We start from the raw sequence: 19886 nt of genomic DNA on the forward strand, positions 1-19886 counted from the left end.
TGACTCATAACGATTATTTTTCACTATTTTATTGAAACTTTGCATAGCGATGGAATTCGATAAGGAAATACTCATATTGGAAATTCTGGTATAACTGATTTTGAAAATTTAAAAAAAAGAGAAATTAGGGTTGAATCATGAGTCATAAAAATATGAAGATCAGTCTAGCCGTTTCTTCGGCTACAAAAATTTTTTCGACTATTTTAATGAAACTTTGCATAGCGATGGAGTTCATAGTCTTAACGATTATCCTAGAATTTGAAATGGTTTAATTATGAAAAATCTTTGAAATTTGTATTGCAAATTTTGATATTATATTTAAGCAACGATTCGAACTTTTGAGCGCTCGTGTGTTTGCAGTGATTGCCTTAGGCTCCATTTAATCCTCCCACATGTCATGTTTTACATTAATAATTAATTCAATTAGGTAAGCGGTTAAGAGCGACGGGACTTGTTTCAGAGGTCCCGGGTTCGAAACTCACTTCGAGCAGTCTGTTGTCAGACAGCAGTGACAACGATTTTGTACTTGAAAATATAGATAGCAATATTTTTCCAAGTGAAAATAGTCCTCACCCGGCATTGCTGCACCAATAAAATGTCAGCCCTATTAGATGAATTCTAATAGCAAAGATCATCAAATATGGATGGATTAATCATTGGGTTACCATCTAAAAAAAATACGAAGTAAGGAGAAGTTTCAGCCCAACAGCTCATAGGACGTAAGGTTCTGATTGCTGTTCAAAAAATAATACAAAAAAAATAATAATAATCATTAGCTTAATAAGGTTGAGCATATTATTAAGCAGGAATAAACTTATCAATAACTCCTTAAATTTTTGAGTATCTTTGATAAGTTCTACGAAATAATGAACACAGGAACGCCAAAACGGATGACGTCTTAATAAGCAACATCGACACTGACTATGGCCCTCATGTTGAAAACAAAAAATCGACATGGCCTCTTCCTCCTTTGAGCAAATTTCCATGCTTATTAACCGCATAGTGGTTCATATACTATCATTTGTTCTATCCGTGTACCCTACGCAGTAACAATAATATTCAAATTCCGCGCGCGGTTGCAAAATATAGAAAGTAAGAGTTGTATTACGTGGAATATTTTTTATCACTTTTCTGTACTGCATTTATTGCAAAACCTCAAATTTATTACCATTCTGGAAAGTAAATTTAAACAAATACTTATTTACTTTATAAATATACAGATAAATCGTGAATTATTGTCAGAAAGCATTTTTTAATGTTTTATTTCGCAATTTTTGGGTTGTATGTAAGTTGGATAATTCAATTCAGATAAAATGCTTGAAACAAGTAATTTATACAAGTTATTGTAATTATAAATAGTATATGATAATATGCATTTTATTCCAATCATGCTATTGAAAAATTATTACATTTTTGTAGTTTTTTTTAATAAAACAGTTTTATTTTTTTAAATATGAATTTTTTTAAAAATTATTCACGTATTTATTTTTATTCACCACCTTACTTAGTTCGTTGAAAATCGCCTATTTTCGACTAAAATATAATTTTTTCTCTATTCGCTTTATTCTTGTTTACATACGCACTAACAAAGTTAGTCCGTGTGTACGCGCGGCCCACGCCATACACAACGGGAATTAAACGAACTAACAGCGCCAGCAGGTAGAGTTAATAGTTGATTGTATTGCCTTTTCCTCCGCTTTCAATGTTTTACGTTTTGTTTAGTTTTTATTGTGATGCCAAAACGCATAAGTTGCATTGTGGTGTGTTTTGTGATGTCTTTTAATATTAAATGTGTTTTGGATAACAAGTGGCAGTGAGCAGTAATTTTAAAAGGTAAATAAGAACTTTCGTACATAACCTCAATTCTGATGGCATTGCGTTTACTGTTACTGTTGTTCGTTTTCCAATTGGGTAGATGATTACACACAGCTGTCATCATGTTGTAAATTATACATTATATATATTATATGGTCTGTAAACGATTATTGTGTATATTATAATTGACATGATACAGCTTGTCCACACATTTCGAAATCAATATGAAACTATTTATACGTATAGTTGTTTGTACAATTTATATATATATATATATATATATATATACATATACATAAATCATCTGTACATGTGTTGTCACTAAAATGCTCCTACACGGCTATTCGAATTTTGATAAATCATTTTGTAGTGTCACGCATATATAATAGTGGTTCTGAACTTAATAAATATTGTAATCATGGAGAAAAAGGTCGAAAAATTGTTTCATTGTTTTGTTTAACACAAGGGATGAGCTGTCAAAATTTCAATTCACTTACAATTTGAACTCAATGATGAGTGAAATCAACTTTAAAAGAAATATGTAATTTAGAAATTAATAATCCCAAAAAGCAACTAATATATGGTACGAGTAATATATAAAAATTATTAGGCAATATTATTGAATATTCTTCTTTTTCTGAACATATTTGGAACCCTGTATACGTGCGTACAGGACAACGTTTATCGGGTCATCTAGTATATATATAATGAGGCAACATGAATTAAGTGGGGTTCACCATAAACAAAAATATTTCAAAACCAGGGTAGTACAACACTCTGTCGAAAATGTCCATTCGTATAACTTCAGTCCTAAAATTTTAATCATCAAAATTGCATTTTTAAGAGGTTATTTGCGGAAAGTTGTTTTATACTTATGAACGCTTCTAACAGTGTTAACATAAGATAATACCACATGATTCTTATTTCAATTTTTTAGACCTGTTACATGATTTTTAATTAATGTTTTTACACTTTTTGACAAATAATTAATATCAACATCTATTTAAGATCAGTAATTTTGGCATTTACATCCTGATATATAAAAACAACACGCATACACATATACACACAGATTTTAAATCAAGTGTATTCTTCTTAAAAATTCATCCATTCAATAATCAGTTTGTTACTAATAGTCATCCCACAAAATCGAGGGTATAATACTTTTTGTGTCACATAACAAACTCAAAAAAGTCATAATTTAAAGAAGTTTTGAATTACAAAATTTGTTTCTTCGTCTGAAAAGAAATTTATAAAATCATTTTTTTTGGATAAAATCTTATTTAGTGAAAAAGTGTTAGCGCATAATCAATCATACAGTTGATAAATTATGTTGTTTCAGTAACCTTTTCTTAAAACTTTCAAAAACTTTACAATTTTTTAACATTTTTAATATTTTATTATATAATCCACTCATTTATTTTTATCATTTTCATTTTGATTATATTGTCATATTTCTGTCCATATTTCTTCCACAATTTTATTCATTTTATACTTATAAATTTAAAAAAATCAATTATCTTCTGCTTTTCTTAAACATATTGTTTGCTTAAATATTATCAAGATCATGTTTCTTGACAGATGTCCTGAAGATGGAACGTACCCAGTTCCGAAACGTCGACAGTAAATAAATAAAGAAATGATTTTTTAAAAAACTTTTCTGTTTTTTATTACTTTTTGGAATTTTTGTTCGAAGCTATACAAAATATTTACAAATCCAAGACTCTACTATCTAATATATATATATATATTAGGGTGGTCCTTAAAATGGTCATTTTCGAATTTCCTTGCTCCCAGGGGCTAAAATGGTTCCAAATAAATAAAAAACAATTCTCTGAAAGTTTTAGCTCTTAATATTATCGTTTAGATAGAGCGCAATTCAATCAAAGTTTTGTATGGAAACAGCATGGAAAAATTTTCAAAAATTTAAAAAATGTTTTTTAGATGTAATTTAGCGAACAAATGAATGAATAAAACTCATTCATTTGTCGCTAAGTTATACCTAAAACATTTTTTTTTAATTTTCAAAATTTTTTCCATGCTCTCCCCATACAAACTTTGATTGAATTGCGCTCTATCTAAACGTTAATATTAAGAGCTAAAACTTTCAGAGAATTGTTTTTTATCTATTTGGAACCATTTGAGCCCCTGGGAGCAAGGAAATTTGAAAATGACCATTAAGGACCACCCTAATATATATATATATATATATATATATATATATATATATATATAATTAATGTTATTAACTGTCAATGCTACCAGATGTTCTTTAACGACCAATCGATTGTAAATCTTTTACTATCTCTTGACTTGAGAGCAATAAATTATTGAATTAGTAAACAAACACGGCAACATTGTATAAAAAATATAATTTTCTCCAAAGTACTTCCTTTAGCTCTCACACGAAGATTTTTATGTATAGTCATTGTACACTTAAAATTATTTTTTTGGTCTATTGTACATCATAAAGATTATAGATTAATTTATAAAAGTGGGTACGTCGACAGTTAAAGCCAGCTTTACAATTTTAGTCTTATTGTGAGAGAATAATATCTGTTTTCAATTGCTTAAAATGATAAAAATGAATAATGTGGTGAAAAAAGCGTTTTGATTAGCAAAATTTATTCAAATATTTATGTATTATATTATATTTCGAATTATATTAAATTAAGCTAGATGAATATTATGTATGATATAAATTTGATAGTTTTCTATATCCAGTAGGGGAGACTGGGTACGGTAGTGACAGTCGTCATAAAGCTTCATTGTACCGTTTTGGAAATGGGGTTCAAAAGGAAAAAGATGAAGTATGTTTGCTCGAACAAGTTTCCATTATTGCATTGAGTCAGCGCCCTACATTAAAATTATCTGTAAAATTATCTTTTCATGTTTGAATACTTTTAATAATAACTGTTAATTGTATGCAGATAGATTACTTTGTTGAACATTAGCAGTTTCACCAGCAATTAGTTTTTGCTTTGATAATTTAGCTTAGTCATAATGATGATTTGTTTTAAAAAGTGTGCGTTGGATATGGTTGTGACAAACTTTGTTGGTAACTTGACAAAGACAAAATACGAAAGAGATAGGAAAAGGAAAATTTAATACAAGAAAAAAACATTTCACAAGGAATTCTTCTTAACTTTATTTAAAAAATTACATTTTGCTATATATTATATTTCATTCATAAGTTTTGTTCAAATGTTTATGTTGTGTTACATATTATTGCTATTAATGATAATAAAAGTCGTGCCGACGGTTGTGACACTTGCCCTTTTCTTGCACGATTTGATTTTATGATAAATCCATCGTATTCAAAGGGCACAACTAGTGTGAAATTTTCAAAAAATTGAATTTTCAATTTTTCCATATTTCACTAGGTTATATCTTTAAAAATAACATACCAAAATTTCAAATCGATATCTTAAATAGTTTTTGAGTCACAGCCATTTAAAGAATATTTATATAGTATTATATAGGATAACGATCATTTAATCTTTAAACGCGTTTTTTCTCGAAATAGCATTTTCCGAATTTGCTGCAGCGATTACTCAAAAACAAATGATTCAATCATTATCACATTTTTTTTACATGTTCTATATATAGTTCTCCGTAAAATGAACTACCAATTTTTAGATCGGATCAAAAATCGAATTTTGGCAGCCCAAAAACGACCAAAATTTTGGGTAAAATTCGACTTTTTTTAAAAAACGCCGTCATTTTATCAATTTTTGATTTTTTTTCTTTATCGTAGTTCATTTTACAGACAATATTATCTAGTTTAACGAGATTTTTGCTTTTAATTTCATCCACGTAGAAGGCCGGAATCACTGCAGCAGTGAAGGGCCTTTTTTTGTCGCGTCGTTGGAGATCGACAATAACTTAAAAAACATTTAATTTTTTTCTTCAAACATTTTACTATAAATTCTTAAAACATGTATAAATATATAATATATAATAATATATAAATATATTCCTAAAATTTTGAAATGATTGATAAAGTAGTTTTTTTTAATATAAATTCTCAAAAATCACCTTTTTTTAGGCGATTACACTAGTTGTGCCTCTTAAGGACAATGTTTCAGTATTTTTATGTAGACAAATGTTCAAACTAGCATTTTATTTACTTTATTCCAGCTAACTGCTATGTTAACAAAATTATTGCTGAAAATAAATGTGGCACAACCGTACCCAGTCTCTCCTATCCAATAACGGCTTCTATAGGTTCCTATAATATCACGCTATTTCAAATTTATTTTATTTTATTCCATATGTACATAATTCTGTAGCATATGAGTATATTCCCAGCATGTATGAGTAATGAATTCAAAATAATAATGAATAAAGTAATTTATATATTAATTTTATTTAATTCTACGATTACTATTGATAAACAGCAGATGTGTACAACAACAGAGATCCATTAAATCTTTTTCGGAGGAAAATTTATAGAGGTCATCTGTATAAGTCTGTTTATTTTCTCAACAGGGCGATCGTGCCAACGTGTTTCTAACGCGAGTCTTACTTTTGTTAGTGTGCCAATTAGATTCCATTGTCGAGTCAGTGTGATTTCTGACGAGTTCCAAATGCTAGTACAGGTTTCGAATGTTGCTGAATAGTACTGAACCAAGCTTTGTACTTGTTCTACAGAAGCTGAAATAAGATTCTCTAGTTATTATTGAGTTTGTAATAAACGTTTTGCTTCATGGATAATAGGTTTTCGCAAGATGCACTCGAGATTGTTTGTTTTAACAAACTGTTTCAAAATATTATTCTTTTTTGCTTTCAAACAATATAAAGCTGTCTTTGTTAAAGAAGTAGACACGAGTAAGTAATCGGAAATTGTGTATATATAGTACTCGATATTTTAATATTATTAGGTAATTATGAAACTTGTTTTGTAGCTAATTAAACAAAATTATTAACTTCCCGTAGGGTAAGTTATAGTATTCGGAAAAAAATCGAAAATGAAAATTTTTATATATCTTTACGTTTCAAAACCTTCTGAATATTTAGGCATACCTTACATAAAATGGATATATGTGTGTGTGTGTGCGTGTATGTGTGTGTTCGGATACAAATTTTCGTCGACGATTTCGCGAACACGGATGAAGAGATTTGAATAATACAACAAATATTCGATTCGTATTGATAAGGAAACGTGCTGGTTAGTTTTTGGCGAAGGCAGGTCTAGCCGTTCCGAAGATATGGGGCAAAAGGTGCCAAAAACGGTAACTCAGTTTTTAAGAGAACGGAGCGTTTGATTTGAATAATTAAAAAAAAACATTTTACTTCTATTAAAAAGATGAAGAACTGATCAAATTTTCATGAAGGCAGGTCTAGCGGTTTCGGAGATCTATTAAAAAAAGTAAGAAAAATTCCATTTGGCAGTCAAAAATGATCATTAGACATATGCACATAAAATTATCAGATATTTTATAGAGATTTTAACAATAAGTATAAATTTTGTTTACATTCCTATGGGTTTCGTACCAATGTTTATCCGTTAGACGGCGACGCTGCGCTTACGCGCTTTGATATTTCGTCTCTATGCAGTTAAAGCAGTACGATTGCTTAAAAAATATGTTCTGAATTTCCAAAATATTTCAAAATAAATTTTTCTTCAAAAATTCTTTTTTTCTCAGAAAAAGTAAATTTTTGTCAAAAATTTATAGTTTCTCAAAAATCTAATTTTTTCAGAGTATTTTTTGTTCAAAAATGTTAATCTTTTTAAAATAAAATAATTTTTGGTACGGGAAGTTCCAGCAATTTGCCTTAAGGCACGATGCCATGCGCCCCCTGGTCATTCTGAATCGTTTGAGACCAAATTTAGTAAAAAGTATGTGTGTCTACGGGTGAGAGCTGATTCGGGTCTTATGTTGACGCTTTTTCAAAAACGGCTAGACCGATTTCAAAAATTTCAAAGCCTTTCGATGCAACTCAACAGGGACTAGCGTTTATCATTCAGTTACGACCGGCCGAAATTTAAAAATAATTTTAAAATAACTTTGTAATTATCTTTTAAGTTACAAAATATGTTACACTTTTTAAAGTGCAACATATCTTGTCTACGTTTTAGCCCACAATTTTGAACCGATTTTATAAATTTAAAAATTGTTCTGAAGATATTGATTGGGAATTCACGTACCATTTCTTCGCATCTAAATGTTAAAAAAATGATTTTCAACGATTTTGATGAAACTTTGTATCGCGATATATTTAATAGTCCGAAATAACATTTGAATTTGATTAATGTTTAAATTACATAAAATCATCGAAGTTTATAATTTTGCCATGCGCTTGAGCAATTCTAATCAGAATCTGTGCTGAAGCACGTGTACTTTCTTTGGTGTTTCACATGGAGCTACTGATTACAATTGATGTTCGCATTCAATTGAAATATATCTTTACAACACGAAATTGGTGAAATAAAATGCGTTATAGAAATTAATTTATATAATTTCAGATATTATAAATATGAAAGAAATCAATTGGAAATCGTTCCCACAATGAGTATTTTTAGTAAAAGCGAAAATATAATTTTCGAAATAAATATTTTTTTTAAATATCTGAATCTCAATTATTATAGATAAAGATCATTATATGAAATTTATGCAAATTGCCTTAAGGCAAAATTTTACTTACAATGACTTTATCAGAATTTGATTTGCAGTTTTTTTTCAAAACGTGTTTCTAAACACCTGTCTCGGTAAAACGTTATAAAAAAGTATATTCTGTTTGCATTTTTATCTAAATCTATAAATATTATTCCGCCATTTGAATTATTTAAATTATGCGACGAGAAATTTGAGATTCATTATTTTAATGAGTTGTATTATGTTCTTATTTTTTATATTCTCGTACATGTCTGCATGTATCTAATATCATACTATATGAGTAGGTCCATTAGTAATGTAATTGTTTATGTCTATTAGAAATATGATTCAAGTTATAAGAAACGTGACCTCATAGTTAAAACATAATTATTTTAAATACAATAAAAAGTAAACATAAACATGTAAAAATAAACGTATGACAAATACGATGTTAATGAAAATATAAATGTTTGCGTCATGTTGTAATATATATTTTTTCAGGAATATAAATAAGTAAACATTTAATTAGAATCGCACATCAAATCGAGCTAATCGCCTTTTAAAAATTTTTCATATTTATATAAGAATACTTTTATAATATTTATTAATTATAGGTTTACATATATATATATATGTATATGTATATATATATATATATATATATGTATATATATATGTGTGTGTGTATCTATGTATGTATATCGTCTTAATCGTTCATACCTCACGTTTCAAGTAATAAATGAACAAATGAAAGTTTAACTTTCAGTAATAATAATTAAATGAAAAACATACATACATACATATGTATATATATATATATATATATATATATATATATATATATATATATAATCAAAGCTAAATCTCGCTAGCAGTGTTTCTAAGAGTTTCAGCTACTTTATAACAGAGGTCAGCAATAGGTTCAACTAGAGAACTTTTACTGGTTTATATACCAATGTAAAACTTTGTTTCTTTACGAATGAAAATAAAATAAGTTCTATTTTATGTTTCCTACCATAACTTTTCAATATACGATAATACATATGGGGATAATGGATTTTTTTAACAATAACAGCGGATATTTATTTTTTCTATTTTCATTATTTTTTCAGCTTTCATTACAGTCTCTTTTTGTAATTTTGATTTAATTCTATGTTAAATGTATAATTATACTGAATTAAGATCTATCAATATTTTGTAATTTTTTCTTATTCAAGGAATATAATAATAGTTCATTTCCTAATTTTGATTTCAATTTTCATATAAAATAAACGTATATAAATGACCGTGAATAAAAGTAATTCCCAGTTGTCGTTTGCAATATATTCTCATATCAAAATCGATTTTTAAAGCTTGCTGCATAGAAGTCATGCTACTACTTACCAGCATTTGCGTTTTATTGGAAAGCAATTTCATTATATTTTCTACTTCTCTTCCAAGTGATTCTATTTTTATACAAACATATATTTAAATTAGAGCTGTTCTTATATATATATATATATATATATATATATATATATATATATATTAGGGTGGTCCTTAATATGGACATTTTCAAATTTCCTTGCTCCCCCAAGTGCTCAAATGGTTCAAAATTGATAAAAAACAATTCTCTGAAAGTTTTAGCTCTTAATATTGTCTTTTAGATAGAGCGCAATTCAATCAAAGTTTTGTATGGAAATAGCATACATAAAGTGTATAAAATTTAAAATGAAAAGGTTTTGATATGTTTGCCTTCTTATACAGCTTTTAATGTTCTACTGATATTTTTTGCAATAAAGTTGAGTTAGGCGCCAATAAATGTGGATTGCCAAATTACTTATAAGATTCACATTGAATTTATACTGCCGTTTCGCTCTAAACGAACAGTTCATTTATTCCAGTGAATTCCCTAACTTTTTGTTTAAAATTTTAAGAACTCAATTTTGGATAAAAAAAGATGATGAATAATTTCGAATAATAGGACTTTTGATTTTTATTTAATGATACAATAAATTATTATTTATATGAGTTGTGGCTTTATATTACCGGTGCAAAAGATTTTTGTCAAAAAAGTACTACAAACACAAACGAAACGCAAACGCAAAAGATTTTTGTCAAAAAAGTACTACAAACGCAAACGATATTTATTATTGTGGTAGTTATCATAATTTTTCTTTCAATCAGTTTTCAGAAAATTATAAATGTTCAATTCAAATTTCGACCAACTAACGTAATATTTTTCTTACATTTGTTTCTCCAGCGGATAGTTTTAACATTTTGCTTCCAGGCACGATGACAATATATCCACTTAATTTTTTTCTGATGATGCATATGTTTATATTTTTTGATATGTCTGAGATTTTATTAGAAACTGAACCTTTGACATATTATTAATATTAATTATTACTCATACTAATACTATTATTGATCTAATTAACTTTGGTCATATTTGTTATGTGAGCTACTAAATACTGTCCATATTATTTTTACAAATTAGTCACTTATGATTTTGAAAAATTATTTATGCACGAATTATTAACGTTTTTTAAGGGCAATATAATTTAAATTGCGAAGTCTATTATCACATCTATTATTATTATTTGCTAATGGTCTTTCACAAACTCCGAAATTTCTAGATTTCTTTATATTTTTTGTTGTTAGATTACTATGAATAAATTCATTCAGATTTAGTTAGGTAGTACACAAAGGCACATTTATTCGAAGAAACGTTTAAAATATATTGAAACGATTAAAATGTTCTATTCAACAACTGTAGAAATTGCTCAACTTTGTATACTTGCAATATGCCAATAGTATATACATACTCGTATATTGGCGCAATGACAGAAATGTCAGCGTCTCGAGATACTCTGAAATGAAGGAGAAAAAAATGAACCAAGATATATTGCCGTTTCGAGAAAAGTGCATTAAACATGAAGTTTTTTTTTCAAAATCGCTAAATATACATTTTTATTTTATATTTCCCATAAGATTCTTATGCGAATACCATTTCTATCCATATGCACCAGCCTACATATTTAAATCAGTGGATGCTTATGGGAATGCTGGAAATTCTAGCTGTTGTAATTCGCTACATATTTGGGGATTGGAGCAAATACAGATAATTACATATATTGGAGCAAAAACATACAAATAATCCATTACAGATATGCTCGTCTTCTACATATTTGCATTATGAAAGATTTTTTTGATATTCCCAGGAAGAAGACAGAAGATGGACAAAGTCTTAATAATATACCTGCTCGCAATGTTGTGACATACATGCACCTCTTTCTAATATTTTCAAAACCATTTTCTTCTACATTAATAGATGTATGGTGCATAAAGTCATAACTTTATGGTATCGGCATGACCGCAGAAAGGCCGATCAGATCCTAGGCCATAAATAATAATAATGGGCGCAGTTCATTTTCCTGAGTTCTCGTTTGGCGAAACTTTTTTTGCGTTTTTTCAGCAAGGATGCCCAAGTTCTTGTGATAAATAGCGTACTAGCAGCCGATTATTATATACTGCGTTATTGTTGCAGTGTCGGCGGTAACTATTTATTAAACACTGTATTATATGTCTATATTCGTCAAAATGCTATAATTATATGCTAAATTTAATACGTGGTTTATTCGTTTTTCCTGATTTTGTACCGAAAAGCTTCGGGGATCTATTTTTTTAACCAACTAATTTTCAAAACACATCTGTATTGCTTCGTATGCAAAGCTTGCCATGTTCAGATACTTGATAAAATATGTGTTGTCTACGAATGAATATGCCATACATTTTTTTTATGAATCCTATTTATATTATATTTTTATTATGTTTGCTCCATCGTTATATAAATTAAAGAAAAATCCTGCAACTGAAAGAAATAAGGGATTTATATTATTCCATAATATTTTATTTGAAATCTCATGTCAACGTCTGTCATGCAGCACAGACGTATATTGCGCGAAACATAGATCGACAAAGCGAAACTCTAAAAGTCCATCTTCTTACCTATTACCTTTCATGATAGAAATGCGCAACCTCGGGTTAGAGTAAAACAAATATCCAAAAGTTAGCGACAGATTGCAATTGTATTGTGTAGAAGTTTAAAATTATTAACACATTTTTGCATTAAAGATAGAAATTAGTTTAACTAGTGGTACATGGCATTGTATGAAGGAAAATTGCTGGAACTTTCGGTACCATAATTTAAAATGTTTAAAAGCTTCAACATTTTTTGTGAACTTTAAAATTGTTGAAAAACTAGATTTTATTTGAAAATTTTGAATTATCTAAAACAATGATTAAAATTTGAAAATTACAAAAAAAATGAAATAAATTGGTGTACATATGTATCATGATCATTTTTAACAACCAAACGGCTTTTATTTAACTTTTGTTCTGGATCTCCGAAACCGCTGAACCTGCCTTCCATAAAATATTAATTATTAAAGATTTGTAATATTAACAAAGAAAATGTTGAACGTGAATTATCTAAGTCATCTGTACAGTATTTAGTACCTTCTCGGACATCATAAGCATACTTTACTTATAATTTTTGTCATTCAAAAATGAAACTTAATAAATAAATCTTATAATACAAAGTAGAGGAGTGAAAACGATATTGAAATTAAACAAAAACTAGTGGTGTATGGCATCGTGCCTTAAGGTAAATTGCTGGAACTTACCGTACTGTAACGAAATGTTCGAGGAATATTAAATGTTTTCAAATAGATTATTATATTAAATACACTGTAATGTAACATTGTTATGAGAATTATATAAACTGAATTACGAAGTTAAATCTATTCATTTAAAGTATATAGTTGAGCTTTAGAACTTTATCCAGAATTAAAATCAAAATCTGAATTATTTTTGATATACAAAAAAATTAATTTTTGTTAAAAAAAAAAATGAAAAAAAGTTTTTGAAACAATATTTTTTCCCAGAAGCAATTATTTTGTCAAAACGAGCAGAAAGTGCTTCGAATCATTCAATTCTCTCAAAAACTGCATTTTTCTGTACATTTAGCGCCGTATCTTGGAAATGGCTCGACCTGCCTTTGCCAAAAACGAATCACGACTTCTACCCGTTATTACAAATAGAATGTATTTTGGATCATTCAAATCGGATGCTCCGTTCTCTCAAAAACTCGATTTGTTTTCTGCACTCTTTGCTTAGTATCTCCGTAACGGCTGGACCTGCCTGTTCCAAAAACTAATCAGCACATCTCCCTATCAATAGAAATCGAATGTTTTTTGAACCATTCAAATCGCTTGATCCGAAAACGTGGACGTACAAACCACATTTTTCTGAGGTATGCCAAAATGTTCAAAACGTTGAGAAATGCAAAAATATTCATTTTCAATTTTCGGCACATTAGTGTAACTACCCCACGGGAAGTTAAAAATACAATAAGTAGATTGTATAAAAAAATAAGAGTAATAAAACAATGAGAGATATAATAATAATAATACAATTATAGAGATGGATAGCTCTAAGTAAGTTGTTTTCTTTTATACTAATTGTTAGATTAACTTTAAATATAATAATAACAATATGCACACCTACTTCCAATTGATACCAACATTATTTAAATTACATAATAAACTTTATTATACAGGAAATAACAAATATATGATATTGAAAATAGTGAAAAAAAAGGTAAGAAGGTTATAGAGCCATCAAGCCTACATACTTCTGTATGTAATTGATATAAAACTGAAAACAAAACCTTATGATTTCTAGCAAATTTTAACTTCATACTTCATTTTTAATAGGTAAATAACATGTGTTCTTGTAAGGAAAAAAGCCTTAAAACTGTCGTTCTTCGCTTGGAAATCCAGCTAACTATACATAGCTATTCTCATATCGATCGTTCTAATAACACAATAGTTCTATTTATACTCCGCCGCTCGTGGGGGCTGAGTAATAACCCTATGTCCCTCGCGGACGAACGGTCGCGAATAAACAGCTACAACTGCAGCACTGATAGTGACTGATAACGCGATACATTTCGGTGTGTGCTGCATATGCTAATGGGGCAATTTGTGACAGTGTATGTGAGCTTCATTGTATGCGAGAGTTGTTGCCGGACGTAAAAGCGTACTTGCATATTAAAGTAGAACTTTTAGATTTCCAATCTCATAATTTGAAAACACCACGACTTTGTTATTTATGGACAGCTTTGTTGAAATTTATCCACAGGAGCAATTAATAGTTGTTCTGAGCTAATTTATGTATGCATTTAAATATTTTCTTGCCTATTGAGATACAACGTTTTAAGTAATGCGTCAAACGGCTTGAAGGGTACTAAAATATTCACTACGTTATATTTGAAAGGTTATTCGCTGATTCATAACCTGAAAATAATACATACCTGATAAATATTATTAACTTCCCGTAGGGTAAGTTATAGTGATCACAAACAAATGGAAAATTTAAATTTTTATATATTTTTGCGTTTTTAAGGTTTCTCAACATTTTGGCATACTTTAGAAAAATATGGATGTATGTGTGTGTATGTATGTATGTGCGGACACTAAGTTTTTGTCGACGATTTCAGAACACGGATCAACCGATTTAAATGATTCAAAAAGCATTTGATTCTTTACTTGTATGAAATGAAAAATTAATTTAATTTTGGTATTGATGAATTGATGAAAAGCAGGTGCAGCGGTTTCGGAGATTCAATGAAAAATTTAAAAATCGCCATTTTGCAGTAAAAAATAATCGTTAAACATATGTATATCAAATTATTAGATATTTTATAGAAATTTTAATAAGTTGTTTACATTTTTATGGATTCCGTACCAAGATTTATACTGTTTAACCCTTAGGCAGCTACGAGGCTAACAAATTCAAAATTTTCAAAAAATTTGAAAATATATATGTTTGAAAAAAGTCCTTTTTAAAAAAATAATCATAATCCTCAAAAATTTAATTTTTGAAATATTTAAAAAAAATGTAAAGCTTTTAAAAGTTCCAATAATTTGCCTTAAGGCATAATGTTATCGGGCCACTAGTTTGATGTTCTAGTATTCTGTATGTAGCGTCAATGACTTGACTGTATTACTAATTTATTCTTCTAAAAGACACTTTGTCTATTAACTGTACATATACAATTTGAACTTTGACTTTAGCGTGGATTTAATTATCTCAATATTGATTTATCTAGCGAACTTTTATTGATAGTTATTTATACTGGTGCTATATTTTTATCACATTATGAAAAAGTTTTAAATGCGACTTATTACACATGCAAGCTTTGGCAATTGATTGATTGGCTTTTTACAAAGGGGTGGTATTTGTAGTGACGCAAATTTGATTATTATGCATAAATTCAGAAATCAATTTATATTATTTATCCACTCTCATTATCTTTATTTTCGTTTTAAATACGTTCTTAGTGGAACCGGTCAATCAGATTGTAGTTTGTCCAGCGCGATTTGAATATTGATCGCCATCGCCGACGCAGCGGTATAGAAAAATTACTTGCTTATTTCTTACGTCTGAACGGTTCGGTATAAGAATTCTGTGTGGATAAAATATGATCGTGAAATGAAAAGAATACAATGCCTTCTCTAAGTTTTGCATGATAACGGGAGGCTGGGAATAGTTTACTGAAAAATTGGTTTAAAATTCAATAAGTAATTATGATTATTCATAGGAAAAAAATTACTGATTGATATAACTATTTAAAATAATCTGTGACATTGTTTTAAGTATATACAAATTTTGATGCAAGAAATACAGAGAATATCGAAGTATTAATATATAAACGTCTTATTATGCATGAAATATCTGAACATGAAATAATTGAACTATACCTTCTAGGACAATTAGGTCTAATATGAAAACTTTAACAAATAGCTTCGTCCAATTTTGGATAAATTATTGGTGCGAATATGATTAACATAATTACCATTATTTATCAATGAATTATTCAGATTAAATTCATGATCGTCTTATTATAACCAATTCCGGTGTTCCCTATGCACTAGCATGTTTCTTGCCTAACAGCAATCCTCTTTGAGCGGTCCGATTTATTAGGTATTTCCGTCAGATCGGATTTGCAACTATAGGATACACACGTGATGTATTGCACAGCTTCTCAATAAACTATATAATGGCGAAACTTGTACGTCTGGCGTGAATTTGCAACGTATTCTGTTATTCTGCAAGTCGGACGGCGCAAAGCATAGTGATCCGTGCCAAAAGGGCTTTTGGGTGCTCCTGTGCGGGAAAAGACTTACTAAAGTAGAAACGCCGACATCTCAAACATTAACTCCACTGAGCCGGATCAAATTGTCTTCTTCCAGTCTTTATGAAAGTTATCAAATTTGTACCATATGCTTCACTATGATACTTTTAAAGATATATAAAGTATACAACTATTAATTCATATTTTAAAATCGTATAAAGAAAACTATACAATTTAATAGCAAGAATATTTGCTAATTAAAAGATGACATTGTTTAAGTGACAACCGCAGTGGTTGAGATAATCTTCTAAACGAGCGCCAAAATTTTCGATCTAGTTTTGTCTTGTCTTACAAATAGCTTTTAAATCAAACTATCAAACTAGTCTTAATCTGCCTTAAGGCAAATTGCTGGAACTTCCCGTACCAATTTTTTTTTTTGTTAAAGATTAACATTTTTGAAATAAATTACTCTGAAAAATTAGATTTTTGAGAAACTATAAATTTTTGACAAAAATTTACTTTTTTTTGAAAAAAAAAACTTTTCGAAGAAAAGTGTATTTTGAAATATTTTGGAAATTCTGAACTTTTTTTCAAAGCAATCGTACTGCTTTAACTGCATAGAGACGAAATATCGAAGCGCGTAAACGCCGCGCCTGGTACGGAACCCATAGGTATCTAAACAAAATTTATACTTATTGTTAAAATGTCTATAAAATATCTGATAATTTGCTGTGCATATGTCTAATGATCATTTTTGACCGCCAGATGACATTTTTTTACTTTTTTCACTAGATCTCCGAAACCGCTAGACCTGCCTTCATGAAAATTTGATCAGTTCTTCATCTTGTTAATACAAGTAAAATGTTTTTTGAATTATTCAAATCGAACGCTTTGTTCTCTTAAAACCTGAGTTACCGTTTTTGGCACTTTTTGCCCCATATCTTTTGAACGGTTAGACCTGCCTTCGCCAAAAACTAAATCAGCACGTCTCCTTATCAATACGAATCGAATGTTTTTTGAATTATTCAAATCGCTTCATCCGTGTTCCCGAAATCGTCGACGAAAATTTGTATCCGCACACACATACACACGCGCGCACACACACATACATCCATTTTTTCTAAGGTATTCCAAAATGTTCGGAAGGTTTAGAGCGTAACGATGTATAAAAATTTTCATTTTCGTTTTTGTTGCGATTACTATAACTTTGAATATATACTTTACGACAAATCTAGACCCCTACCAAGACATCAAATATAGTCTGCTTGATTAGAAATCAACTATTTCGAGAGAATCTCAGTAACGATGGGCAAGAGACTCTATATTCAGGAACTACGTGTTTCAATTGAAGCCAATAAATAAATTATCGCATTAAAGTAATTTATAGCTTTCTCTGTGTGATTCATAATTATTCAGTGTGGATTTTCATATATTTTTTATGGTAGATTTGCCTTCGGCCTTTTGGGTGTCGGGTGGAAATGGAAATCTTTTAAATATCTGTGTACAAATTCAGATAAAGCGAATGATCAGAGAGCAAGTCTTGAAGAATTCTATCAAAATACATTTCAGCAATACATTCTGTTTTTGTTATGCTATGAATAAAATAACTGCGCAATTATTTTTTTACTTATTTATTTATTTTTTGGTCATATGTTATTTGACTGTTGACAAACATTGTACGTATGAAAATATTTGAATGATATTTTCTTAAATAAAAGCATCTTAAGTGATAAATTATGATTCTTATCATAATAAATTCTCAATACGCTGCTTTCGGGGTAAATTTAGACAATATTTGAAATCGTAAAATATATTTTTCATGCAGCTTATCTGTAAACATTGAGGATTGTTGCCAGCGTCGTCGGTGCGTTTCGCGTCGCTATTTGCTGCGATATATTTATTATTCATTACCACCGCGTCATATGTGCGGGTGCTCACGACAATGGAATACCCATCCGCGGGTATATTTGAGACCCGATGCAATCATATGTGGTACCGCCTCTATTCAATGAGAATTTTTGCAAACCGATAAAACTTAACTTCAAACTGTTTCAGGGCTTGATTTATGTTCGAAGACATGTGATTTATATATGTTGTCTTGCATTCATTGATTGCTAAGTTGGAATCGCATGACTGAATATCAGAAATGAACTGTATTGAAAAGTGTATTATTTCGCACTTAAACTATCAATATTTTGTAGTAACATCAGGTGAAATATGATACAAAATTGGATTTACTACTATGTAAATCTATTATGTTCTAACATTTAAAAGTTTATTGTAATTAAATCAAATGTAACACATCTTATGATATTACATTACGATTAAAATTAGTCGCTATGAATTGAAATGGCAAATTATATTGAGCTGTGTAAGAGTTGGTATTTTTTGCTTGTAATCGAACATTTACGTGATCTAGGATGTATTAGTGCTCTTATCTCGCATAAAATATTTTGCAATATATTATATATTATTTTTTGTGCTTTACAGATAAAACGCATTTAGAAGTCCATATGCAACTACCACAATCTCGCATCACTCCCAACCATTAGCAGTGCACATCACAGACTTTTGCCAGGTATTCTTGTGAGACAATTTTTAAAAATCATTCATTGAATCATGTTGCTTATATCACTTTGTTGCTAGTTCTGTAATTAGTAATTGATATTAATTTGATTTCATATTGCGTTAATTGGGATTATCGCATTCTTCATTGAAATGTCTACATCATACTCACATTACCTTATACCAAATTTTTTTTACAAATAATATAAATTTCACTTATCATATATATATATATATATATATATATATATATATATATATATGTTCGTTTTATTAATAATTCATTTATTGTGTCCGAATATCATTAGTAGAAGTTAATAATTGTTATAAAATGCTGATACATCAAATTCAACTCAATTTCTTTCAATAGAAACGTTTTTGTGGGTTATTATTTAACTAACAATTATGTTATATATATATATATATATATATATATATATATATATTTATATAACTACACGGAATAAAAAATGTGTAGTTAATGTATACTTGAAAATATATGTTTAAGCACGTTCATTCGTACTGAAAAAGTTTGGATGTTCGCCAAAAATAAATGTAATGCATAATGATACATTAAAGTACTTTGCTTTTTGAAATGAATAGATTTCGTGTTTCCTGATGTATACTGCAATTGATAAAATCTTAAAAAAGAGTCAATTCTTTTGTTTAATGTTTGTATAGTTTAGACAAGCTGGCAAATACGATGTGCACTTAAAATCAACATT

General features: G+C 28.9%; 1 protein-coding gene across 7 annotated transcripts in view; it reads left to right on the forward strand.

Annotated features, from left to right (window-relative positions):
• Window positions 1-1651: 1651 nt before the first annotated feature.
• Window positions 1652-19886, forward strand: part of LOC113378477 (muscleblind-like protein 1) — a 248109-nt gene continuing 229874 nt past the window's right edge. For 6 of the 7 annotated variants that reach the window (XR_003367190.1, XM_026619005.1, XM_026619008.1 and 3 more), the window contains exons 1-2: window positions 1652-1833; window positions 19087-19174. The gene's annotated coding sequence lies outside the window, so the exon portion shown is untranslated. Of the gene's footprint in view, window positions 1834-6455; window positions 6646-19086; window positions 19175-19886 lie in introns of those variants that run through there. The other variant, XM_026619007.1, reaches the window with a different exon arrangement.

The sequence above is a fragment of the Ctenocephalides felis genome, unplaced genomic scaffold, assembly GCF_003426905.1.
Source record: "Ctenocephalides felis isolate EL2017-DRISC unplaced genomic scaffold, ASM342690v1 CF-g0.4_SCAFFOLD_01886, whole genome shotgun sequence".
NCBI classification, from domain to species: Eukaryota; Metazoa; Arthropoda; class Insecta; order Siphonaptera; family Pulicidae; genus Ctenocephalides; species Ctenocephalides felis.